The sequence below is a fragment of the Salvelinus alpinus genome, chromosome 13 (genome assembly GCF_045679555.1).
Source record: "Salvelinus alpinus chromosome 13, SLU_Salpinus.1, whole genome shotgun sequence".
Lineage (NCBI taxonomy): Eukaryota > Metazoa > Chordata > Actinopteri > Salmoniformes > Salmonidae > Salvelinus > Salvelinus alpinus.
In genome coordinates, this window is record NC_092098.1 from 6949832 (window position 1) to 6973973 (window position 24142).

At 43.0% G+C, this 24142-nt stretch overlaps 1 protein-coding gene across 1 annotated transcript in view; it reads left to right on the plus strand.

Annotated features, from left to right (window-relative positions):
• Positions 1–24142, plus strand: part of LOC139538040 (bifunctional heparan sulfate N-deacetylase/N-sulfotransferase 1-like) — a 107862-nt gene that overhangs the window by 20624 nt on the left and 63096 nt on the right. Inside the window, exon 2 of the mRNA XM_071339953.1 lies at positions 11629–11811. The gene's annotated coding sequence lies outside the window, so the exon portion shown is untranslated. The remainder of the gene's footprint in view (positions 1–11628; positions 11812–24142) is intronic.

Sequence of the window (24142 nt, forward strand, 5' to 3'; positions counted from 1 at the left end):
TGACAAGTGTTGCATATCAAGCGGCTGATTTAAAAAAAATCATGATCATTAAACAGGGGCACCTTGTGCTGGGGTACAATAAAAGGCAACTCTAAAATGTGCAGTTTTGTCACACAAAACAATGCCACAGATGGCTTATGTTTCTGAGGGAGCGTGCATTTGCCATGCTGACTGGAGGAATGTACACCAAAGCTGTTGCCATAGAATTGAATGTTAATCTACCTTGCCAAAAAAAATGATACCGATATTTAAAATTCCAGCAGCCTTTTTAAGCATTCTAGTACAGGTAAATGGTTGCACGGACACAGCGGTCTAAGGCACTGCATCTCAGTGCAAGAGCACTGCACAATTGACCCAGTGTTGTCTGGGTTTGCCCGGGTTAGGCCATCATTGTAAATAAGAATTTGTTCTTAACTGACTTGCCTAGTTAAATAAAGGTTACACACCACACTGACCAAAAAGTTATTTTGTTGGCATTTACGTATGTCCCCGTTACCAGTAAAACGTAACCAAAACCTATTTCTTTCACTTAATTACTGTGCTGTTTCGTTGTTCAGTTTCATTCTCAACCAGGATTTCATCATACAAATTTTCAGCTCTGTCTGTCCGTGGCCTCTCTTCCTCGGTTTGCACTGTCTGTTTCCATCTTGTCCAGCTGTGTATGTAACATTTCACATAAACCTTGTTTCTTGTCTTCATCGAAGTAGAGGTCCTAGTATCGAGCATGGTGGCGACACAGTAAAGAGAGAGTGCCACCGAATTGCTTGTTCACAGCCTGTGTCGCCAGTTTTATTGAGCAGGTGTTTCAATGCCATGAAAGAGGATATCATGTCTGCTGCAGGCACAGTTGATGAGTATTTCTCCAGTCAGTTAGAATGGAGCTATCTAGTGTGTTAATGTTTCAAACATGTTCTCAAATACCATTGAAATGGCAGCAGCGGTATGACAACCAGCACATTCATGAGCATGCAATACGACTTTCCTCAGTACGAAATCCTCGACGACCCACTGTGCTGTCAGACTCAGCATGCTCATGGGGCTGATATCGCTGGTCCAAATGTCAGTCGTGAAGCTAATAGCAGTGACGCTATTACTGTGTATCTCCGGTAGGGCAACATCTGAAAAAATAGCGCACTTGGGAGTGTGTACCGGTGCTCGACCAGTCGGCGAAAGCCAACATCACCCACGACAGAGAACAGTTGATTGTCAAGGGCAATGAATTCCATTATCTTGGCATTAATGGATTTCACCTTTGAGTTGTCTCGCTGAAATGTTCTTTCTCTTTCAAATGACTGCTCGACTTGTTGACTGCTCGATCCACGCAGCAGACATTGTGGGCTAGGTTAGGAATGCTGTGTGGCACGTGTAGCGCAAAATTTTACGTGGCGTCATTACGTCATGTACCTACGTTTATATAGGTATGCACTTCAGGTTTGACATCGGTTTTGGCATTTTTTAGCTAATATCGGCCGTTTCCGATATATCGTGCATCCCTCATTTCTCTACCATAAGCTGCCTCCAACCTTGTTTTAGAGAATTTGGCAGTATATCCAGCCGGCCTCACAACCGCAGACCACATGTAAGCCCAGGACCTCCACATCTGGCTTCTTCACCTGCGGGGATCGTCTGAGACCAGCCACCCAGACAGCTGATGAAACTGTAGAGTATTTCTGTCTGTAATAAAGCCCTTTTGTGGGGAAAACATTCTGATTGGCTGGGCCTGGCTCCCCAGTGGGTGGGCCTATGCCCTCACAGGCCCACCCATGGCTGCGCCCCTGCCCAGTTATTTGAAATCCACAGATCAGGGGCTAATTCATTTTTCCCTATTGTCTGATTTCCTGTAACTCAGTAAAATCGTTAAAGTTGTTGCGTTTTATATTTTTGTTCAGTATAGATTGTCATTTTGCTCTGTTTTTGCAGCTTTTGGGGGGATTCTTTTTTTTCCAGCCATCAGGTTGCAGGATTTTTTTTCTTCTGACTAGCACCCCCCCCCCAGAGCTTGGGGAAGTGAGTGTCTGCCTCGTGAGGCAGCAGCAGGTGTGCGAGACAACTTTACAAGCATCATACCATATGTACCAGTGAATCACTGTGACTTATGTAGGTGTTTAAATTATTATGTTAACATGCAGTCATATTAAAGTCAAGATTGGTCAATAAGCAGCGTTCGATACAGGACGGGATTGATTGTCTCTGCTGTAACCAAAAAGCTTAATCTCGCAAGCTAGCCACTTAGCAAGTTAAACCAATTGCATAGCTTGAGATTTATTTGGCACAACTTATCAGGGTTTCCCAAAGGGGTGCATGTTTTGGTTTTTGCTGTGTAGTGTTACGGCAAACACCAAAACGTGCGTCCCGAGGACCGAGTTTGGGTAACACTGTCTTAGTTAACATATAGTTATATTAGATAGCACAGCTTTATTAGTTTAGTGACAACCAAATGTAATTTGCTGGGTCATTTTTACCAAATGCGCTGTTGAAAATTGTGTTTTACCGGAGTAGACGCAACTCACTTCCAACTACTGGTTGGGGTTTTCAATCATTCAGATTTTATTTAAATTGTTCACCATAAGTAGTTTTGGTGGTTTTGCTTTAAACAGTCAGTGTACTTGGTCATTTTTCCATGAACAGGGTAATGTCAAAGGACGGCAATCATTTTTGACAGCTGCCCATGGTCGCATTCATTCATTGGTCGGAGCGGGAAAACCTCTCCGTAAAACGGTCTAAACCATTCACTTTTGATATGGGTAAAATCCAAAGCTGCGTTTATATTAATTGGCAAAATGCCATGCTAATTTCTAAAGATAAATATTGACATATTAATAGTTGAAAACCAATTTTAATCTACAAAAATGCCAAGTTTATCAGTGGGTGATTTCAGATAAGTGGGGGGAAAAATTGTCCCCAACCCTAAGCTGATAATGGGGTGGTAGATGCTCAGTCTGCCCTATGGCTCAGCTCAGGTGGCCACACACACACACAGAGGGCCACTCAGTTTAGAGAATTCGTCTCACAGATCCAGCTCCTGAGCTCCCATCAGCAGATATTAATGGAAAAGGAATGTGTTCATGCAAAAACATGTGTGTGTATCGAACCGGCATCAATTGAGCCCATATGGTTTTCCATATGTGCTTCATGCTTTATTTCTCCAACATGCCAATATTTAGAAGTCCGCTTTCTTGAGTATACATTCCCCCAGAGGTACTATAGACACACATCAAAAGTCAAATGTGTATTTTGTTTGTCCATTCTGTGAGACATTAATGACCATGACGCTGGAATCGTCCACATTATAATGCATGGTTTCACTCAACAATGTTCCTTTTCTTGGTAGTTAAACAGAGCAGTGAAATATTTATTTCTAATTCTTAAGCCCTAAGTGCATTTATCTGTTCTGGCTTTGTGTGTGCGTGCATGTGAAAGAGACAAAATGAGGAAAGAAAATGTTAAATTAGTAGCCTTTTGAATTATGATTCTTTCCACCTTCATTCCTTCCACGAAGGTGATTTGCGTTTATTGTCAAGCAGGTCGGATTCTCTTGCTGTTTTCTTTTCCATATGCCTTTCTCACTCGCTCACTCATGCCACACCTTTCCTAAACAACATGCTTCCGTGCTGTGAATACTGAGCCCATACAGTATGTCTTTCCATATGTGCTGAAGGATTTAGGTTACCTCTTACAAAATAGGAAATCCTGTATAACTTTGACTATAAATAACCAACTTTGAAGTACATATATACACACATACATGTATGTGGACACCCTTTCAACGTGGCACCGTCATAGGATGCCACCTTTCCAACAAGTCAGTTTGTCTAATTTTTGCACTGCTAGAGCTGCCCCGGTCATATGGAAGTGCTGTCATTGTGAAGTGGAAACGTCTAGGAGCAACAACGGCTCAGCCGCGAAGTGGTAGGCCACACAAGCTCACAGAATGGTACTGCCGAGTGCTGAAGTACGTAGAGCGTAAAAATTGCCTGTCCTCGGTTGCAACACTCACTACCGAGTTCCAAATTGCCTCTGGAAGCATTAGCACAAGAATTGTTAATCAGGAGCTTCATGAAATGGGTTTCCATGACCGAGCAGCCGCACACATGCCTAAGATCAGCATGCGCAATGCCTAGCGTCGACTGGAGTGGTGTAAAGCTCGCCGCCGTTGGATTCTGTTGCAGAGGAAACTGTGCGAGTACTCTGGAGTGATGAATCTTGCAGTCCGACAGACTAATCTGAGTTTGGCGGATGCCAGGAGAACGCTACCTGCCCCAGTGCAGTGCCAAATGTAAAGTTTGGTGCAGGAGGAATAATGTTCTTGGTTTTTGCTAGGCCCCTTAGTTCCAGGGAAGGGAAATCTTAACGCTACAGCATACAATGACATTCTAGACAATTCTGTGCTTCCGACTGTAGTTAGGTCTATTTCCCTGCTTTTGAGAGGAGCTGGCGAGTAGTTCCTGCAGACAAACAGCAATTGCGTTAAGCTAACGATATTATACATTTTGCCAACAACATTTATAAAAAAATAAAACATTTTTTTTTAAATCTGATAGCTCTAGCCCCATATTTGTGGGATAGAGAATTTGGGATTTCTTATTTGTTTCATAGATAAATGCCTCATATCCTGAAACCGAAGACAAAACAATCAGACATTACCACCAGAGCTGGTGACAGATGGCGTCAGCTGTGAGTTCTGACTGCTGTCCAGAGTGCTTTTGTTATTGTTGGCTGTGTGTGGCTGTCCCCTTCTCTCACCTCCGAAGTGTTACGTTACTCTAAAAATGACAGATGTCAACCCAAAATAAAGGGGCCCTGAACAGCTGAAATAACCTTCTGCATGCTACCCGTATCCCCCCCGCCCTCTCTCTCCCCATGGAATATAAGTATGTTTTTAATCTGCTCATGCTCACTGTCATTTGGCATGTTCGATGGAAAGTTGTCACGATGGGGAGGCATGCTGGCTGTCAGCAGGTCAGGCAGATGAGACCTTGTGGTCCCAGTAAATTGCCAGGGACGTGGACCATCCCGTAACCTTTTCACTGGGACAAGCGTGGTCATTGGCAAAGACTGTTTGTTTGTTAGCATTTTAAATAGAACCCATCCCATATGGGTTTCTATCATAACAGGAAAATGGCATGTTTTACTTCAAAAGGCTGGGCTTTTTGGTTACCCAGTTAGATCTTTCAAACCCTGTATTGTGATCTGCCCAGTAACCATTAACCACATGTCCAACACCGAGTGTGTGTTGGTAGTGTTATGTAAGTGAGCAGTATTGTTATAGAGCGAGAGGGCGAGATTAGCTAGCAGCATCTGTGATTTTGCCATTTAGTTTGTGCTAATTTAGTTAGCATTCTGATAAGAGACCCAATGGACTTTTCTTGCATTTTTAGCGCCCCCTTGTGTGCTATGCAGGTAATACCGTAAATCCCGGGATGAGAGGACATGAACAATATGAAAATCTGGATACCGCCCAAGCCTATTTAACAGAATTGTAAGGCAGAATTGCAATGCTGTTAGTGGAAAATAAATACACCACATGACCAAAAGTATGTGGACACCTGCTTGTCAAACATCTCATTCCAAAATCATAAGCATTAATATGGAGTTGGTCCCCCCTTTTCTGTTATAACATGCTGAAACAGAGAAGGGCCTTTCACAAACTTACCTCAAAGTTGTAAGCACAGAATCGCCTAGAATGTCATTGTATGCTGTAGCGTTAAGATTTCCCTTCACTGGACTAAGGGGCCTAGCCCAAACCATGAAAAATAGCCCCAGACCATTATTCCTGCTCCACCAAACTTTACAGCAGGCACTATATATTTGGGCAGGTAGCGTTCTCCTGGCACCCGCCAAACCAATGGCGGCGAGCTTTACATCACTCCAGCCGATGCTTGGCTTTGCGCGTGGTGATCTTAGGCATGTGTGCGGCTGCTCGACCATGGAAACCCATTTCATGGCGCTCCCGACGAACAGCTCTTGTGTTGACGTTGCTTCCAGAGGCAGTTTGGAACTCGGTAGTGAATGTTGCAACCGAGGACAGACAATGTTTACGTGCTTCAGCACTCGGCGGTCCTGTTCTGTGAGCTTTTGTGTTCTAACACTTCAAGGTTGGGCCGTTGTTGCTCCTAGAAATTTGACGTACTGACTTGTTGGAAAGGTGGCATCCTATGACGGTGCCACTTTGAAAGTCACTGAGGTCTTCAGCACGAGCCATTCTACTGCCGAAGTTTGTCTTTGGAGATTGCATGGCTGTGTGCTCGATTTTTATACATATGTCAGCAATGGGTGTGGCTGAAATAGCCAAATCCACTAATTTGAAGGGGTGTCCACATTTTTTTGTATACAGTGTACCATGCCCAGGTCATTCACTCACCCGCAACTGTTCTCCAATCTGGCGGCAACAAATCATTGATAAGGCACACGCCATGGCTGCTCTCCCGGTGGTACAATCTCCTTGTAGATAAATGGGCGATGTTTGGAGCCACATTTTGTTTGGAGCCACAGATTCAAACAAGACCAAAAGCCACATTTCCACGGGAGAAAGGGCGGCAGGTAGCCTTGTGGTTAGAGCGTTGGGCCAGTAACCGAAAGGATGCTGTATCGAATCCCCAAGCTGGCAAGGTAAAAATCTGTCGTTCTGTCCCTGAAGGTAGGTTGTTAACCCACTGCTCTCCCTGTAGGCCGTCATTGTAAATAAGAATTTGTTCTTAACTGACTTACCTAGATAAATAAAGGTAAAAAAATACATTTTTAAAAAGACAGGGAAAATTGACAGGGAAAATACTACCAACCTCGACATCTGAAAGCGTATCATCCCAATATACACTGAGTGCACGAAACATTATGAACACCTCTTTCCATGGGACTGACGAGGTGAATCCAGGTGAAAGCTATGATCCCTTATTGATGTCAATTGTTAAATCCACTTCAAATCATTGTAGAAGAAGGGGAGGAGACAGGTTAAAGAAGGATTTTTAAGCCTTGAGACAGCGTTCAACATCATAGTGCCCTGAAAGCTCATCACTAAGCTAAGGACCCTGGGACTAAACACCCTCTGCAACTGGATCCTGGACTTCCTGATGGGCCCCTAGGTGGTAAAAGTAGTTAAAAACACGTCCTTAACTGATCCTTAACACGGGGTGTGTGTGTGTGCTCAGTCCCCTCCACTACTCCCTGTTCACTCATGACTGCACGGCCAGACACGACTCCAAATCAAATCAAATCAAATTTATTAGTCACATACACATGGTTAGCAGATGTTAATGCGAGTGTAGCGAAATGCTTGTGCTTCTAGTTCCGACAATGCAGTAATAACAACAAGTAATCTAACCTAACAATTCCGCAACTACTACCTTATACACGCAAGTGTAAAGGGATAAAGAATATGTACATAAAGATATATGAATGAGTGATGGTACAGACGGCATAGGCAAGGTGCAGTAGATGGTATAGAGTACGGTATATACCTATGAGATGAGTACTGTAGGGTATGTAAACATAAAGTGGCATAGTTTAAAGTGGCTAGTGGTCCATGTATTACATAAGATGGCAAGATGCAGTAGATGATATAGAGTACAGTATATACATATACATAAGAGATGTGTAATGTAGGGTATGTAAACATTATATTAGGTGGCATTGTTTAAAGTGGCTGGTGGTACATTTTTACATAATTTCCATCAATTCCCATTTTTAAGGTGGCTGGAGCTGAGTCAGTTTGTTGGCAGCGGCCGCTAAATGTTAGTGGTGGCTGTTTAACAGTCTGATGGCCTTGAGATAGAAGCTGTTTTTCAGTCTCTCGGTCCCTGCTTGGATGCACCTGTACTGACCTCGCCTTCTGGATGATAGCGGGGTGAACAGGTAGTGGCTTGGGTGGTTGTTGTCCTTGATGATCTTTATGGCCTTCCTGTGACATCGGGTGGTGCCAGACACGACTCCTACACCATCATTAAGTTTGATGACACAACAGTGGTAGGCCTGATCACCAAAAACGATGAGACGGCCTGTAGGGAGGAGGTCAGAGACCTGGCTGTGTGGTGCCAGGACAACAACCTTTCCCTCAACGTGATCAAGACAAAGGAGATGATTGTGGACTACAGTAAAAAGAGGACCGAGCACACCCCCATTCTCATCGACGGGGCTGCAGTTGCGGAGGTTGAGAGCTTCAAGTTCCTTGGTTCCCACATCACCAACAAACTATCATGGTCCAAGCACACCAAGACAGTTGTGAAGAGGGCGCGACAAAACCTATTCTCTCTCAGGAGGCTGAAAAGATTTGGCATGGGTCATCAGATCCTCAAAAGGTTCTACAGCTGCACCATCGAGTGAATCCTGACTGGTTGCATCACTGCCTGGTATGGCAACTGCTCGGCCTCCGACCGCAAGGCACTACAGAGGATAGTGCGTACGGCCCAGTACATCACTGGGGCCAAGCTTCCCGCCATCCAGGACCTCTATACAAGGCCCTAAAAATTGTTAGTTATAGTCATTCTCTCTGCTACCGCACGGCAAGTGGTATCGGAGCGCCAAGTCTAGGTCCAAAGGGCTGCAGCTAACAGCTAATCAAAAGGCTACCCAGACCCCTCTTTTACGCTGTTTATCTATGCATTAGCCACTTTAATTCTACCTACATGTACATATTACCTCAATTTCCTCAACTAACTCGTACCCCCTGTATATTTCCTCGCTATTGCTTTTATTTTACTGCTGCTGTTTAATTATTTGTTTCATATTTTTATTTTTACTTAACATGTTTTTGTTCTTTATTTTTTTACTTTTACCCCTTTTTCTCCCCAATTTCGTGGTATCCAGTTGGTAGTTAATCTCATTGTTGCAACTCCCGTACGGATTCAGGAGAGGTGAAGGTCAAGAGCCATGCGTTCTCTGAAACACGACACGACCTAGCCGCACTGCTTCTTGACACAATGCCAGCTTAACCCGGAAGCCAACCACACCAATGTGTCGGAGGAAACCCCGTACACCTGGCAACCGTGTGCATACGCCCGGCCTGCCACAGGAGATGCTAGAGCGCGATGGGACAAGGACAACCCTGCCGGCCAAACCCTCCCCCAACCCGGACGCTGCTGGGACAATTGTGCGCTGCCCCATAGGTCTCCCGGTCGCGGCCGGCTGCGACAGAGCCTGGACTCGAACCAGGATCTCTAGCTACCAACTGCGATGCAGTGTCTCAGACCACTGCGCCACTCGGGAGGCCCCTTAACTTCTTAAAGCATTGTTGGTTAAGGCTTGTAAGTAAGCATTTTACTAAGGTCTACATCTGTTGTATTTGACGCATGTGACAAATAAAATGTGTTTTGTGAATGTGTGCCATTCAGAGGGTGGTAGTCAAGAACCAGTTTGTGTCAAGAACTGCAACGCTTCTGGGTTTATCACGCTCAACAGTTTCTTGTGTGTATCAAGAGTGGTCCACTACCCAAAGGACAACCAGCGAACGTGACACAACTGTGGTAGTCATTGGAGTCAACATGGGCCATTATACCTGTGGAAAGCTTCGACACCTTGAAGAGTCCATGCCTAGACGAATTTAGGTTATTCTAAGCTCGAAATGGGGGAGGTGCAACTCAATGTTATTAAGGTGTTCTTAATGTTTTGTACACTTGGTGTATATGTTGAGGTAATATCAGATTGATAGGTTCCAGCAAACTACTAGCTAGCACTCTCAGACCACTACTTATGACAGAACTTTGACTATGACCCTTTTGACATGGCTGTGCGAGTACACTGACAAGTTTCGAAACGTCTTGGTTTTTGGGGCGAGGCTGAAACCATGATTTGGTCTAGCATTTAAAGTGCATTATCCCCATGATTCCTTTAATGAAAGTGTCTGCCTAGCCCCTGGGCCTGTTTCGCTGGGGCCTGCTGCTGTGATGAGCAATCTGCTTGATGTGCACTCTGGAGAGAGAGAAAAAAGGCTTCTAATTCTATAAAAAATCCAATTGCGGGAAATGCACGTCTTTGGAAGACACTGTTCTCAGTTTTCTATGGGTGTATACTTTCTGTTTGTCATTTCTTAATATTGAGCGTCTCAATAGCAACTATTTTTTAAAACCAAGATATTTGATACGGCTTTATGATACGAAATGCGCAATTCCACATCGGCCATTGCACAGGGTAGCAAGCTACAACTGAAACGTTGGCCATTAAATGTACTGTTAAATTCAATTAAGACATGATTACTAGCAGTGGGTATTATATTTAGGGTTAGCGATCAAGCTAATGTATTTCGAGTTTTCACTTCCTCGTGGTGAATTGGCCACAAAAATAACTTTGCCTAATGATATTACTGCACATCAAGATGTAGGCAAATTCATCACTATTGAACAACAAAATGCAGAAAATTCTGGAGCCCTATTTCAACAGTCAAATATAATAACAATGCCCTATTGTCAACCCACAATTCATTGCAACCACTGAATTCAGTTGCACATCGAAATATGTTGAGTCATGCATGTTGGATGAAACAGCTTATTTCTTGTACAATCTAAAGCACTGTGAATGACTTTGTAAGGTGAACGATCACAAATGTTTTCTATTGTGTGACGCCGTGGGAAAAAAGTTGGTGTGACCAAATCATGGGCTGGTGCCACCAACTGAAAGTTAGTGACGCCAGGGGAAAATGTTAGTCTGGAGCCTGTCAAGAAGTATTTTGGGGAGGACTAGGCTATGTATGTTTGTGCACATGGAACTCAGTGATTTATGTTTACTATATGTTCCTGAGGCAATAAAAAATGTGACTCATGAAATGGCATTTAGTTTACTAAAATGGCCAACTTTCTTTCATCGTTTTGACACTAACTAGACTAAATCATTATTCAAATAACAAAAATGTGACTAAGACATGTTTTTTTGGTCAAAATGACTAAGATTAGACTGAATCTAAAAATTAAAAAAAACGCCAAAATTAACACTGCATTATTCCCGATTCCGCTTTCATTCTTGTTATTGCGCTGGTATGCACAGAAGACAGAGCGATTTGAGTAGACCCAATTGTAATCTGACGGCTGCTGGAACTGCTGTTTAAAACGGTACTCTTTCCTCTATCTTAAGCCAGGGTGTTTAGGTAATTAAACCGTAGAGAACACCATATCAGCAGGGTTGATTTGCAGGAACCTGTACAGTGTTAACATTGACAATGATAATCACTTTGGTATATACCAGTGCAATCAAATGTGTTATTTATTGTCTTGAATGTAGGTCCGCTTGATAAGTATTTTCATGAAAGCGACAACAATATAGTTACATCTGATACAAGCTATGCCATGTTGTCCCAACCCACATGACTGTTGATGTGTAACCCCTCCTATGTCATAATTATCTGCAATGGAGCTTTCCCCCCCCCCCCCCCTACTCTTAAACCAATGTTGCTCTGCGTCCTCCATACAGACTCTTCTCATGCGTAGGCTACATGCGTTGCAAGGGCGGTCCTCTGTAGCTCAGTTAGGTAGAGCGGGCCGCTTGCAATGCCAGGATAGTAGGATTGATTCCCGGGACAAAAAAAGAGAACCATGCATGTAAATCGCTTTCGATGAAAGTGTCTGCTAAATGGCTTATATTATTATTATTGTTTATATATTATATTTCATTTTAATGAATGTCTTCTCCTTGTGTTTTTCCTCTTAGTGCCTGACTGTGGTGCGTCCCAGAGGAACATTAGTCCACATCACCAAGTGCACCAGGGTCCCCTGACTTGACTTGAAGCGTCTTTTGTATCTGATGCTCTTCCAGAAGACAGAGTACCACTGCGCTGTGGCTGGGGACTTCTAGGGAAGATACCTCTACACTCACTCCACTGTTTGGAAAAGGGTAAGAACTTTCATCCTGACTAGTGTCCTGTCCAGGGGGTGTAGGCTACATCAAGCTCCCTCACTCTAGGTAAACAGGAGAGAGGGTCCTGCCCTATGGGCCACTCTGGCCTCAGACAAGGCTTAGTTTTCATCCTGAGATCAGTTCAATGGGAATGAGGGTGTCATGGAGAAACTAATGGACTAAGTGATTTTTGTACAATGAGTACATGATGTGTTCCTAAGTAGAAATGTAGAAGCACGCAAATCTAGGAGAACGATGACTAAAAGTTAGTGAATTAAAGTTTTGCGGAGTGATCCATGCTCAATCAAGCACAATCATTAGGTGAGACCAAAAAATTCCACTGCCCCTTTAAGGGATGGGCTGTAACCGTGTTAACTTGGGCACTCCCTTGTCTGGGATGTAAAAAAACAATCTTGTCTTCCTAGCAGCAGAAAGTTGCAGCAAACTCGAACTAACATTGAAAAACAACCTAACGTGAACAAAACGATGTAACTGGCCAAAGAAAACACAAAGACAAAGTCACACTTTAGTAGCCTTTCTTGTCAATTCGACCAACTTCTACATATGGGCTTTGGATTAAAAAAACACTGTTCCCTCAATGCTGTGTGAGCACCCGCCAGTGTGGCTGGTGAAATAGGCATTCTTACCCGCCAATGACAAAATCTACCCGCATTTGGCAGATGGTCGGTGTTCATTTCCAACCCTGGACACCATGATTCAAAAGCTCAAAGCTTTGCATTTACCAAACCCTCTCTGAGAATGGAAGAGAGAATGATTTGTTTGAATGGCAGATGTGGCAGATCTAGGCCTCCCTCCACTAATAAGACAATGCACCCAGTGCTTAAGTGGGAGGTGGAAGTGCCTGTACCCATCACTTGCCATTTGGGCTGGAGTTGTGTACCAGTGGTATGATAGTAGCAGCTTGTTCAACAGGCATTCTAACCTTGGGGTCTTGATCTTGGTACGTTTACACAAAAGATCCCGTCAACTTGGAGAAGCAGTTCACACTATTGGATAGCATCAAATGCAGGAAATAGAGTTTTGGGTTTCGAGTGCAAATGCAATATTGGACTTGGGCAAAAGGATAACTAAAATAGAGTAGTCAAAAGACCCTTGTCCACTTGGGCCATTGCCAAGGTATTGATTGGTCTGTCTAACTCAGGGATGGCCAACTGGTGGGAGGAGGAAATTATAGTCCTAAAAAAGCATTCCGGTTTCACTGACTCACTCAACGGTGATTACTATTTTTTTTTTTATCGTTTAAAAAAAAAAATGTAACCCTTATTTATCTAGGCAAGTTGGTTTAGAACAGATTCTTATTTACAATGACGGCCTACCAAAAGGCCTCCTGTGGGGACGGGGGCTGGGATTAACAATTAAGACTACATAGAGACCTAAAACGATAACATAGCATGGCAGCAGAATAATATGGAAGCAGCACATTATGGTAGTAGCACAAAACATGGTACGAACATTATTGGGCACAGACAACAGCACAAAGGGCAAGACGGTAGAGACAACAATACATCACGCAAAGCAGCCACAACTGTCAAGAAGCGTGTCCATGATTGGGGCCTCCCGAGTGGCGCAGTGGTCTAAGGCACTGCATCGCTAGCCACTAGAGATTCTGGGTTCGAGTCCAGGCTATGTCGCAGCCGGCTGTCCGTGAGTCTTTGAATGAAGAGATTTAGATGACTGTCCAGTTTAGTGTTTGTTGCAGCTCGTTCAAGTCACTAGCTGCAGCGAACTGCTTTGGGGACCTTTAACAGAATGTGACTGGCAGAACGGGTGTTGTATGTGGAGGATGAGGGCTGCAGTAGGTATCTCAGATAGGGATTGAGGCCTAAGAGGTTCTTATAAATAAGCATCAACCAGGGGTTCTCGCGACGGGTGTACAGAGATGACCAGTTTACAAAGTAGTATAGAGTGCAGTGATGTGTTCAATAAGGAGCATTGGTGGCAAATCTGATGGCCGAATGGTAAAGAACATCTAGCGGCTCGAGAGCACCCTTACCTGCCAATCTATAAATGACGTCTCCGTAATCTAGCATGGGTAGGTCATCTGAATCAGGGTTAGTTTGGCAGCTGGGGGGAAAGAGGAGTGATTAACGATAGAGTAAACCAAGTCAATGATTTAACCTTAGCCTGCAGTTCTGCTATGTGGTGAGAGAAGGACAGTGTCCCCTCTAGCCATACTCCCAAGTACTTGTATGAGGTGACTACCTCAAGCTCTAAACCCTCAGAGGTAGTAATCACACTGGTGAGGAGAGGGGCATTCTTCTTGCCAAACCACATTACCTTTGTTTTGGAGGTGTTCAGAACAAGGTTATGGGCAGAGAAAGCTTGCTGGACACTAAAAGCTTTTTTGTAGAGCCTTTAACACAAAATCCAGGGAGGAGCCAGCTGAGTATAAGACTGTATCATTTGCATATAAATGGAGCTTCCTATTGCCTGAGCTATGTTGTTTATGTAAATTGAGAAGAGAGTGGGGCCTAGGATGGAGCCTTTGGGTACTCCCTTGGTGACCGGCAGTGGCTGATGTTCTGACTATACACTGCACTCTTTGAGAGAGGTAGTTAGCAAACCAGGCCAAAGACCCCTCAGAAACATCAATACTCCTTAGCCGGCCCACAAGAATGGTATGGTCTACCGTATCAAAAGCTTTGGCAAGTCAATAAAAATAGCAGCACAACATTGCTTAGAATAAAAGGCAATGGTGACATTATTTAGGACCTTTAAGGTTGCAGTGACACATCCATAACCTGAGCGGAAACCAGATTGCATACCAGAGAGAATACTTTAGACCTCAAGAAAGCCAGTCAGTTGATTATTGACAGTTTCTTTTCCCCCCCAACACTTATGATAAACAGGGAAAAATAGAAATTAGATTTTCCGTCTTTCAAAATCTCTAAAGGATTTTTAAAAAATCTGTCAAATGAAACCGCTCGCATTTGCGGTGCGCTTTTGAGAACAGTGTTTTTCTGATAATTGCAGTTAGCCTACTGCCGTGTGCGCATTGCTGCACTTATAATGTCAGCTAAACCTTATGATCTAAACATCGCCTCGTTGCTTTTTTGTATTTGTTTTAAATTGTAGCCTACAGTGGTTGTATTAATTTGGGATCTATCATGTGGCTATTCTGTGTTGAGCTGTTAACAAAGAAATAAGTACGCCTATCTGCTTAATTTAGAGTTATTACTGTAACTTTAGTCGTTTTACAAACGTTGGGCTGTATGTTTTGATTTTTAGTACCTTGTAAGATTACATGGTGAGACTACTGATGATTTGAAAAAAGTCGCTTGAAAGGCATGAGGTCTGCTTTGTTTTTTTGCGCAGGCTGTATACACCAGTAGTCTCCATTCACAATTTCACAAGCACTTGATAATGCCTCGAATTTCAAGCCAGCATCCCCTTTGTGGCCGTAATGCACCCTAAAAAAATCCATGTCTTTTGCGCCCAGGAGAGCTGCATTGTGCCCTTCTCCCTGAGTGTGCTGCACAATTCGAAGCGTCTCTCACTCACACGGCTCTCCATCACGTGATCGGGTCTCTCTCACAGGCTACAAGTGAAGACCGACACATCGGGGACGCAACTGCGCGCGTCCTTATCCAATTCCGAGGTGCATATTGAAGATATTGGATGCACTGTTCACATTTACTTTTTGTCAGCCAACAAGATGAGTAGACCTAACAAACAGCAACAATCTACTATCCCCCATAGTACAAATGTCGACCTATTCTGTGCGAGAAATAAATATTCCAATTAGCCTGGGACAGTTGTGGGATGCGATAGATCCCAAATTAATACAACCACTAGCATCAAAAAAAACGTTTTGATGCAATGTGGCTGATGCTACAGACCAGAACTTTTAGCTTAAAATGTTGATTAACCTTTAGGCTATTTCTTCACATTATAAGCGCAGCAGTGCGCACATGGTTATAGGCTATAAGAGCAAATGTTCCATTAGCGGAAAACACCATTATCAAAAGTGACTGCAAATGCAATTATGCATGTAATGCTTTTATTTTAAAGGTGCATTTTATGGTGAAAAGCGTAAAGCGAATAAAGTGCTTAATTTTAAGAAGTTATTTGTCCACTTTAGTTGTGATTCAAACCTAATCAAAACATATAGGCCTATGGGCTAGGCTACATGAGGTGTGCGAGTATGATTCGTACAAAAATGGCATTGTTTCTTATGCTGGTCATCATTCATTATATACTATCAAGTGATAGCCTATCAATTGTGAATGTTGTAATATTGTCACCCATCAGACTATTCTTGATTTACTTTACATATACTAAATAATATATGTGTGACATTTGTTATGATTTTTAATGGACCATTATCATGCACCTGTATCGAAACAACAGGGTTAGCAGGGAAAAATACATGCACTTAAATAGCGAATGGAGGACGCTTTTCCCGTGGTTCATTTTCATGCCATCCAGGTAGTGTTTTCTCCTGCTGGAAATATAAGCAATGTGCTTAATATTAGGAAAGTTTAAAAATAAATTATATTAGGCCTAGCCTATAGAAAGCTGATGAGATCCTCCTCTATTTAGTAGAGGCCATCACTCTGTTTTTCTACCACAATTGCATAGCCTTTAGAAATGTTGCGCAACATGAGCTCATGGGCTCTCATGAAGTGTTTGATTCGAATTTTGAATACATTTGCATATAATTATTATTATTCGGCACAAGGCATAGATTTTTGTTTAGGGGGTATTACGGCCACAAGGGAACATTGATGGACATGGCCGTCGATGCCCCTGGGAAATTCAAGGCCTGTTATAGACAGAATTAGTTTTCTCTTTTCAGCGGAATCCATTTGCTTTCCAACCTGTTTCCCTTGCGATTGTATTTGAAATATTGTGAAATGCCTGTTTTGAGTTCACTGACAGATTTTATGCACATTCCCATCTGTAGCCATGCCTTGTGATTGAGCTACACACAGTCCACAACTTTAGGCAATTTTAGAGAAATAAGTTATTGATATACTGTGGCTAAATTATAGTCCTACACCTGGTGTAATATTCGGAACTATTTCATTTTATTTCTGAACAGACCACAGTAATTCTATAACTTTGGCAAATGTATTTCAATTTATCTGGGGTGCTGCGGCACCTCCAGCAGCTTCCCGCGGTCATGATTCTATAAGGAAATAAATGATGAAGTGCAACGCTGGTGAGATGACAGTTTCAGGCTCATGTCTGTCAGACCAGAGAGAGGGAGCGAGATCATAGAACGTGAGTCTCATTCTAGTTCTCTTAGATACAAGCACACTTCTCTTTCTCTCAAAACCACAATGTTGTGCAAACCATAAACTCGGGCCAAGTCTAACACAAATCAATTCTAAGAATATCAGGCATGTTTTCACATTGTATTTTTTTAGGAGGTAACTTTAATTAACTCTGATTTCATTATAATTTTTACATTGCAAACAAGTGAAAAATATCTTTCATGCTAAGAGAGGTACTAGATCCTGGCAAATGGGTTCCGGAACAAAACGGTTCAAAATTGAGGTGCCGGTTTCTGTTCCCTCAGGTTCCAGCTCAAATTAAGCACTACAACCAGCTATCTAAACTTTTAGTAACCATGGTCAACTTACCAATCAGGGGTGCCCTCATTTGATTTTTCTGTCACTATCAGTCATATCATATTAAAAACGGCAAGCATTTCTCTCCACCCTTTAGCAAAATGTGTAGAAGTTCAGAAAATTTGCTGTAAAACTGCTAATTTTTCTCTCAGCCCCATGGCAAAATACATCGAATTGCAATAAATTATAAAATTGTGAAATCTTATCACCGCCATATGGCAAAATGTGTAGATTTGCAGCGAACTTGCTTTAAAACTGCAAAATGTAAACATGTGTAGAATTGTAGGAAATTCACTCTAAAAAATCACATTTTCCTTGGGGCCCCCAAAAGGCTAGGGCTGGCTCTGACTGCATGTGTGGGTATGGATGTGGGTATGCAGACCCACGAGCAATTGGGTGGCCTCCACCCCCATCAATTGTTGCCCATCCCTGATCTAGCTGTTTTGAGTTTATTCGTTCTCAAAGAGATGTTGCTTTTATTTAATAGTAGCCTGTTGTTGGGTTGACGTATTACCCAGTCTATTCATATCCTCTTAGGAACACAATTTCAAAATGTCTGGTGTTAACAAATACAAAGTTATTGTTGTAGGACACCACAGGTAAGTTTTTTGACTATTCATGTGTACTGCGTTAATGAAATAAATTGCATTTTGGCTCATAGACAAAATGTCTCTCTCACCAACTTGAAATGTTCTTCACCTTCTATAGGGAAGTGATGGAGGAGGATGAATTATGAACTTCCATGAATAATTGAAAGCAATTGGCAGGTTTGAATAATTAATGTGAGAGAAAGGCATCTCCTGGAGCCGGTTGCTGTGCCGGGACTAACTCGCAACACTGCCGGATCCTGCAGGGCTTCTTCAGACTGGAGGTTAGCCAGTCTGGACAGACATAACTTTGTCAGATGATGCATATTCAAGACCTCTTGAGGTCCTTTGATCATAAGTGGACCAGTAACTCCGTAGTCGGCACAGGCTAATCTCACCTACTCCGCCATAGAATAGCTGCAGATAGAGATGTGCTTAGTTGACTCGAGTGTGGAGACTTGTTTTCCAGTCATAAAAACTTCTGAGGCCGTCGCTATCATGATTGCACATGAATAATGAATGAGCAGTCTCTCAGAAAAACATATGCGAGCACACAACTACCGACGCATGGGCTAAATGCATATCCAAATAGACATGGTACATCTTCTACACTCTTTGTTTTCACTCATTCTTTCACCCGGCCTACAATCCATGAACATTTTAAAAGGCGATTCTTTGGACTTGGCCCAGAGCAGGGGAACTGACGGCTGCTGTCTGTCTGGCCGTAGCCTGGGCGCCTAGCCTCAGTCCCTTTCCCTGACTCAGTACCTGTGGCTCTCGGGCCTCGTTCCAAACCACCAGCTCAGAGCTTTCTAACCCTCAGGGGGGAGTTTAAAACACAAATGCTCACACAGGAGAAAAGATGCCGAGGACATCCACTAAACTGATGGGACCCAGGTGGCACTAAACTGCAGAGGCCAGTGTGATAGTTCATACTGACAAGCCAGTCAGAAGGTTGGCTTTTACGGGTAGAAAGGCTCGATAGAGCTGAGGAGACAAGAGGTCAGCAGCAGCACTCTAGTGTGAGTTTTACTTGCCTTTGGCTTTACCCCTGAAAATGGGCCTATACTCACACAGAATACGTAAACGCTTGATTGAGTGGGAGCACATCGTGATAACCATGTTTTCCAATAACTATCCTAAAATGTCCATGTGTCATATAGAATCGTTGAACTGTCTTTCACACCAAATAGCTGTAGTGTATCAGAATGTGTTGGGGAAATACTAAATCACTAAGCTAAGGACGCTTGGACTAAACACCTCCCTCTGCAACTGGATCCTGGACTTCCTGGCAGGCTGCCCCCAGGTGGTAAGGGTATGTAATAGAGGTCGACCGATTTTATGATTTTTCAACACCGATACTGATTATTGGAGGACCAAAATGAAGCCGATGCCGATTTTAAATGTTTTAATTTCTTTAAATATGTTTTTTATATTTATTTGTAATAATGACAATTACAACAATACTGAATGAACACTTAATTGTACCTAATATAATCAATTTAGCCTCAAATAAATAATGAAACATGTTCAATTTGGTTTAAATAATGCAAAGACAAAGTGTTGGGGAAGAAAGTAAAAGTGCAATATGTGCCATGTAAGAAAGCTAACGTTTAAGTTCCTTGCTCAGAACATGAGAACATATGAAAGCTGGTGGTTCCTTTTAACATGAGTCTTCAGTATTCCCAGGTAAGAAGTTTTAGGTTGTAGTTATTATAGGACTATTTATCTCTCTAGGATTTGTATTTCATATACCTTTGACTATTGGATGTTCTTATAGGCACTTTAGTATTGCCAGTGTAACAGTATAGCTTCCGTCTCTCTCCTCGCTCCTACCTGGGCTCGAACCAGGAACACATCGACAACAGCCACCCTCGAAGCAGCTTTACCCATGCAGAGCAAGGGGAACAACTACTCCAAGTCTGAGAGTGAGTGATGTTTGAAACACTATTAGCGAGCACCCCGCTAACTAGCTAGCCATTTCACATCGGTTACACCAGCCTAATCTCGGGAGTTGATAGGCTTGAAGTCATAAACAGCGCAATGCTTGAAGCACAGCGACAGCTGCTGGCAAAACGCACGAAAGTGCTGTTTGAATGAATGCTTACGAGGCTGCTGGTGCCTACCATCGCTCAGTCAGACTGCTCTATCAAATCATAGACTTAATTATAACATAATAACACACAGAAATATGAGCCTTAGGTCATCAATATGGTTGAATCCGGAAACTATCATCTCGAAAACAAAACGTTTATTCTTTCAGTGAAATACGGAACCGGGTGGCATCCGGGTGGCATGGATGCATCTAACGGGTGGCATCCATAAGTCTAAATATTCCTGTTACATTGCACAACCTTCAATGTTATGTCATAATTACGTATAATTCTGGCAAATTAGTTCGCAACGAGCCAGGCGGCCCAAACTGTTGCATATACCCTGACTCTGCGTGCAAGAGAAGTGACACAATTTCACCTGGTTAATATTGCCTGCTAACCTGGATTTCTTTTAGCTAAATATGCAGGTTTAAAAAATATATACTTCTGTGTATTGATTTTAAGAAAGGCATTGATGTTTATGGTTAGGTTCACGTTGGAGCAACGACAGTCCTTTTTCACGAATGCCACCGCATCGATTATATGCAACGCAGGACACGCTAGATAAACTAGTAATATCATCAACCATGTGTAGTTATAACTAGTGATTATGATTGATTGATTGTTTTTTATAAGATAAGTTTAATGCTAGCTAGCAACTTACCTTGGCTTCTTACTGCATTCGCGTAACAGGCAGGCTCCTCGTGGAGTGCAATGTAATCAGGTGTTTAGTGCGTTGGACTAGTTAACTGTAAGGTCGCAAGATTGAATCCCCGAGCTGACAAGGTAAAAATCTGTCGTTCTGCCCCTGAACAAGGCAGTTAACCCACCGTTCCTAGGCCGTCATTGAAAATAAGAATGTGTTCTTAACTGACTTGCCTAGTTAAATAAAGGTGTAAAAAAATATATGTATATATTTAAATCGGCCAAATCTTGAAATCGGCCCTAATTAATCGGCCATACCGATTAATCGGTCGACCTCTAGTATGTAACAACACATCCGCCACTCTGATCCTCAACACGGCGGGCCCCTCACAGGCTGACTACACGCGAGCATTGCAAAATAAATGTAGAGATCTAGATTATTTAATTATTTCACCCACACTGCTCGCGTGTGCCAACGAACGTCTGCGTTGCAATGGTTCTCTTTCTGACGCAGATCGCGCTGTAAGTCCTTCCTCTCCCATCTCCTCATTGGTTATACCCACGTGGGTGACTGAAAGACGAACGAGGTCAGTGGTGGTAATGCACCTAATTTATGAAAGTTGCCAATCGCAATATAAAGTCAAGAGAAGAAAAAACCTGGAAGGATGAGAGATGACTAGAAACGATTCGGTTGACCGTTTTATGTGTGGATTAATTGGTGAAGTAGAGGACCTTGTGCATTTCAGGTAAAATAACAACTCAATGTTTATATCCCAGGACAAATTAGCTAGCAACAGCAAGCTAGCTAAATAGGACAAATTAGCTAGCAAGTGTAAGCTAGCTAGCTAAATTGCCATAAATGTTTAATGCTTTTTGACCTGTCCCCAAATTAATATAGTTGGTTCAGAGTTTGTTTTGATATTTTAACCTGCATGTCGTGATCGCGTTTGGTGTGGGGGGACAAAATACATTTATGCGCGATGGTGCCGGTTTGGGTTCAGTGTCAGGGGTGCGTGCTCAGTCCCCTACTGTACTCTCTGTTCACTCATGACTGCACGGCCAGGCACGACTCCAACACCATCATTAAGTTTGATGACACAACACACCGCCTATAGGGAGGAGGTCAGAGACCTGGCCGTGTGGTGCGAGGACAACAACCTCTCGCCTAATGTGATCAAGACAAAGGAGATGATTGTGGACTACAGTAAAAGGAGGACTGAACACGCCCCAATTCTCATTGATGGGGCTGGAGTGGAGTAGGTTGAGAGCTTCAAGTTCCTTGACGCCCACATCACCAACAAATGAACATGGTTCAAGCACACCAAGACAGTCTTGAAGAGGGCACGACAAAACCTATTCCCCCTCAGATCCTCAAAGTTTTACAGCTGCACCATCGAGAGCATCCTGGTTAACTGCATTGTTGGTTAAGGGCTTGTAAGTAAGCATTTCACTGTATCCGGAGCATGTGACAAATATAATTTGATTTGGAATAGGCATGTATTCGGCTCTGACTTAGCACCGCCAGGCTCACTCTTGGATGGAGCTGTGTTCGTTTAAGTAGTAGGCTGGAGCTAAATCACAGCCATGCAGCTTTGGAACATAATTAAAGAGAAGACAGTCAATAGGGTCTCTTCGAAATATTAGCGTCTTTGACACTGGATGCAATGACACATGGTTAGGGTTTTTTGAGAGATCAGCAGGGAGGCAAACGACGAAAAAAGCCTTTAAGCAGGTTATTCTGAGCATCGCCAGCAGTCTGGTGTGGTGTTCTTTAGATCCATGCCCCCTCGACAGACCGCGAGCTGGCAGATGGTCTCTGTGCTGGGCGTGTGTGTGTGTTGGTCTGCTGTGCCCTCTACCTCGCCCCAGGCGGCCAGCCTTTGATGTCATCCCTGTTCTCCCTTGTTTGCCCTGATTGATCAATTGTGTTCTGAATGGCCTGGTTCTTCTGCAGGTAGGGTATGTGCTGCAGCACCTGTTACAAAGTTGACCGCATGTCGTCCCCACCAGCCGTCCTTAAATTTGACCTGAATGTGTTCCACGAGAGGTTGCTTTGCTGCCCAAACATCAGAGCTGGTTTAGCTGTTGTTAATGAGAGCACAGCAGAGCTCCCCAGTGGACAGTGGATGAAGCTTGTTGGAGAAAGGGTTGGCTACCCATTGGGAAGAGATGCAGGTAGTGCTGAGCGATTTAGTGCTTTTTGAGGTCTGTTTCAGTGTGATTATTACAAAATAATCACAGACTTTGGTTTCGATTATTATGTTTACATTAAATGCACTACGTATTATGCGAGTTGATTTCTGTAACACAGAATGAAACGATCAATAGAACTGCTATGATGGTAATGACTGCATTACTGCTTAACCATAGTTTATTCACATTACTTTAATAAAATATTACAGTTGTATATATTACATTTGTTTTATTTGATGACTTTATTATTTCATTCCAAGTCGTCATCTCATCTCCGTAGAGCTGCTGCTTATGCCGTCTGACAAAATCAATACCAACGATCATTTAGATCATGTATTTTCAGGCAGAGATATATTGCGACGCAGTCAAGCAACTGCTCTCTCTCCCTCTCGGTCACATGATCACTGAGTGTACAAAACATTAAGAACAACTTCCTAACATTGAGTGTGTCCCCTTTTTGCCCTCAGGACAGGCTCAATTTGTCTGGGCATGGACTCTACAAGGTATCGAGTGTTCCACAGGGATGCTGGCCCATGTTGACTCCAATGCTTCCCACAGTTGTCAAGTTGGCTCGATGTCCTTTGGGTGGTGGACCATTTCTTGATTCACACGGGGAAACTTCAAGCGTGAAAAACTCTGAAGCGTTGCAGTCGCGTTGCAGTTGACACAAACCGGTGTGTCTGGCACCTACTACTCTACCCCGTTCAAAGGCTCTTAAATCCTTTGTCTTGCCCATTCACCCTCTGAATGGCACACAATCCATGTTTCTAGTCTCACTGGTACTCCTAAATTAAAATTCCCAGGTCGCACAGCAAAATATTAAGCCGCAAATATGAGTAAAATGGTCGCACTGTAGAGCCATGTCTGGAGAAACTGCACATTCAGCTCATAGAAAAACCCTGAACGAATTGGAATTTAAAAAAGTTTCAACCAATGACGGTCAATTACTTGTTTATAAAATGAAAAATAAAATAAATGTTGTTTAATCGCTCAGCACTAAATGCAGGAAAGGGAGGATGAAAGGAGGGCCCCTTTCAGAGAGTGAGATGATGCTGCTGTTTATTGGCCTAATACCTGCTTGCTTCACCCTGACAGGTAGTCTTCCACGTTGTTTCAGTGTACATGCCTTTTCTTTTAGAATACACAAACACACACACACACACACACACACACACACACACACCGACGGAGAGAGACAGACAATTCTACTATT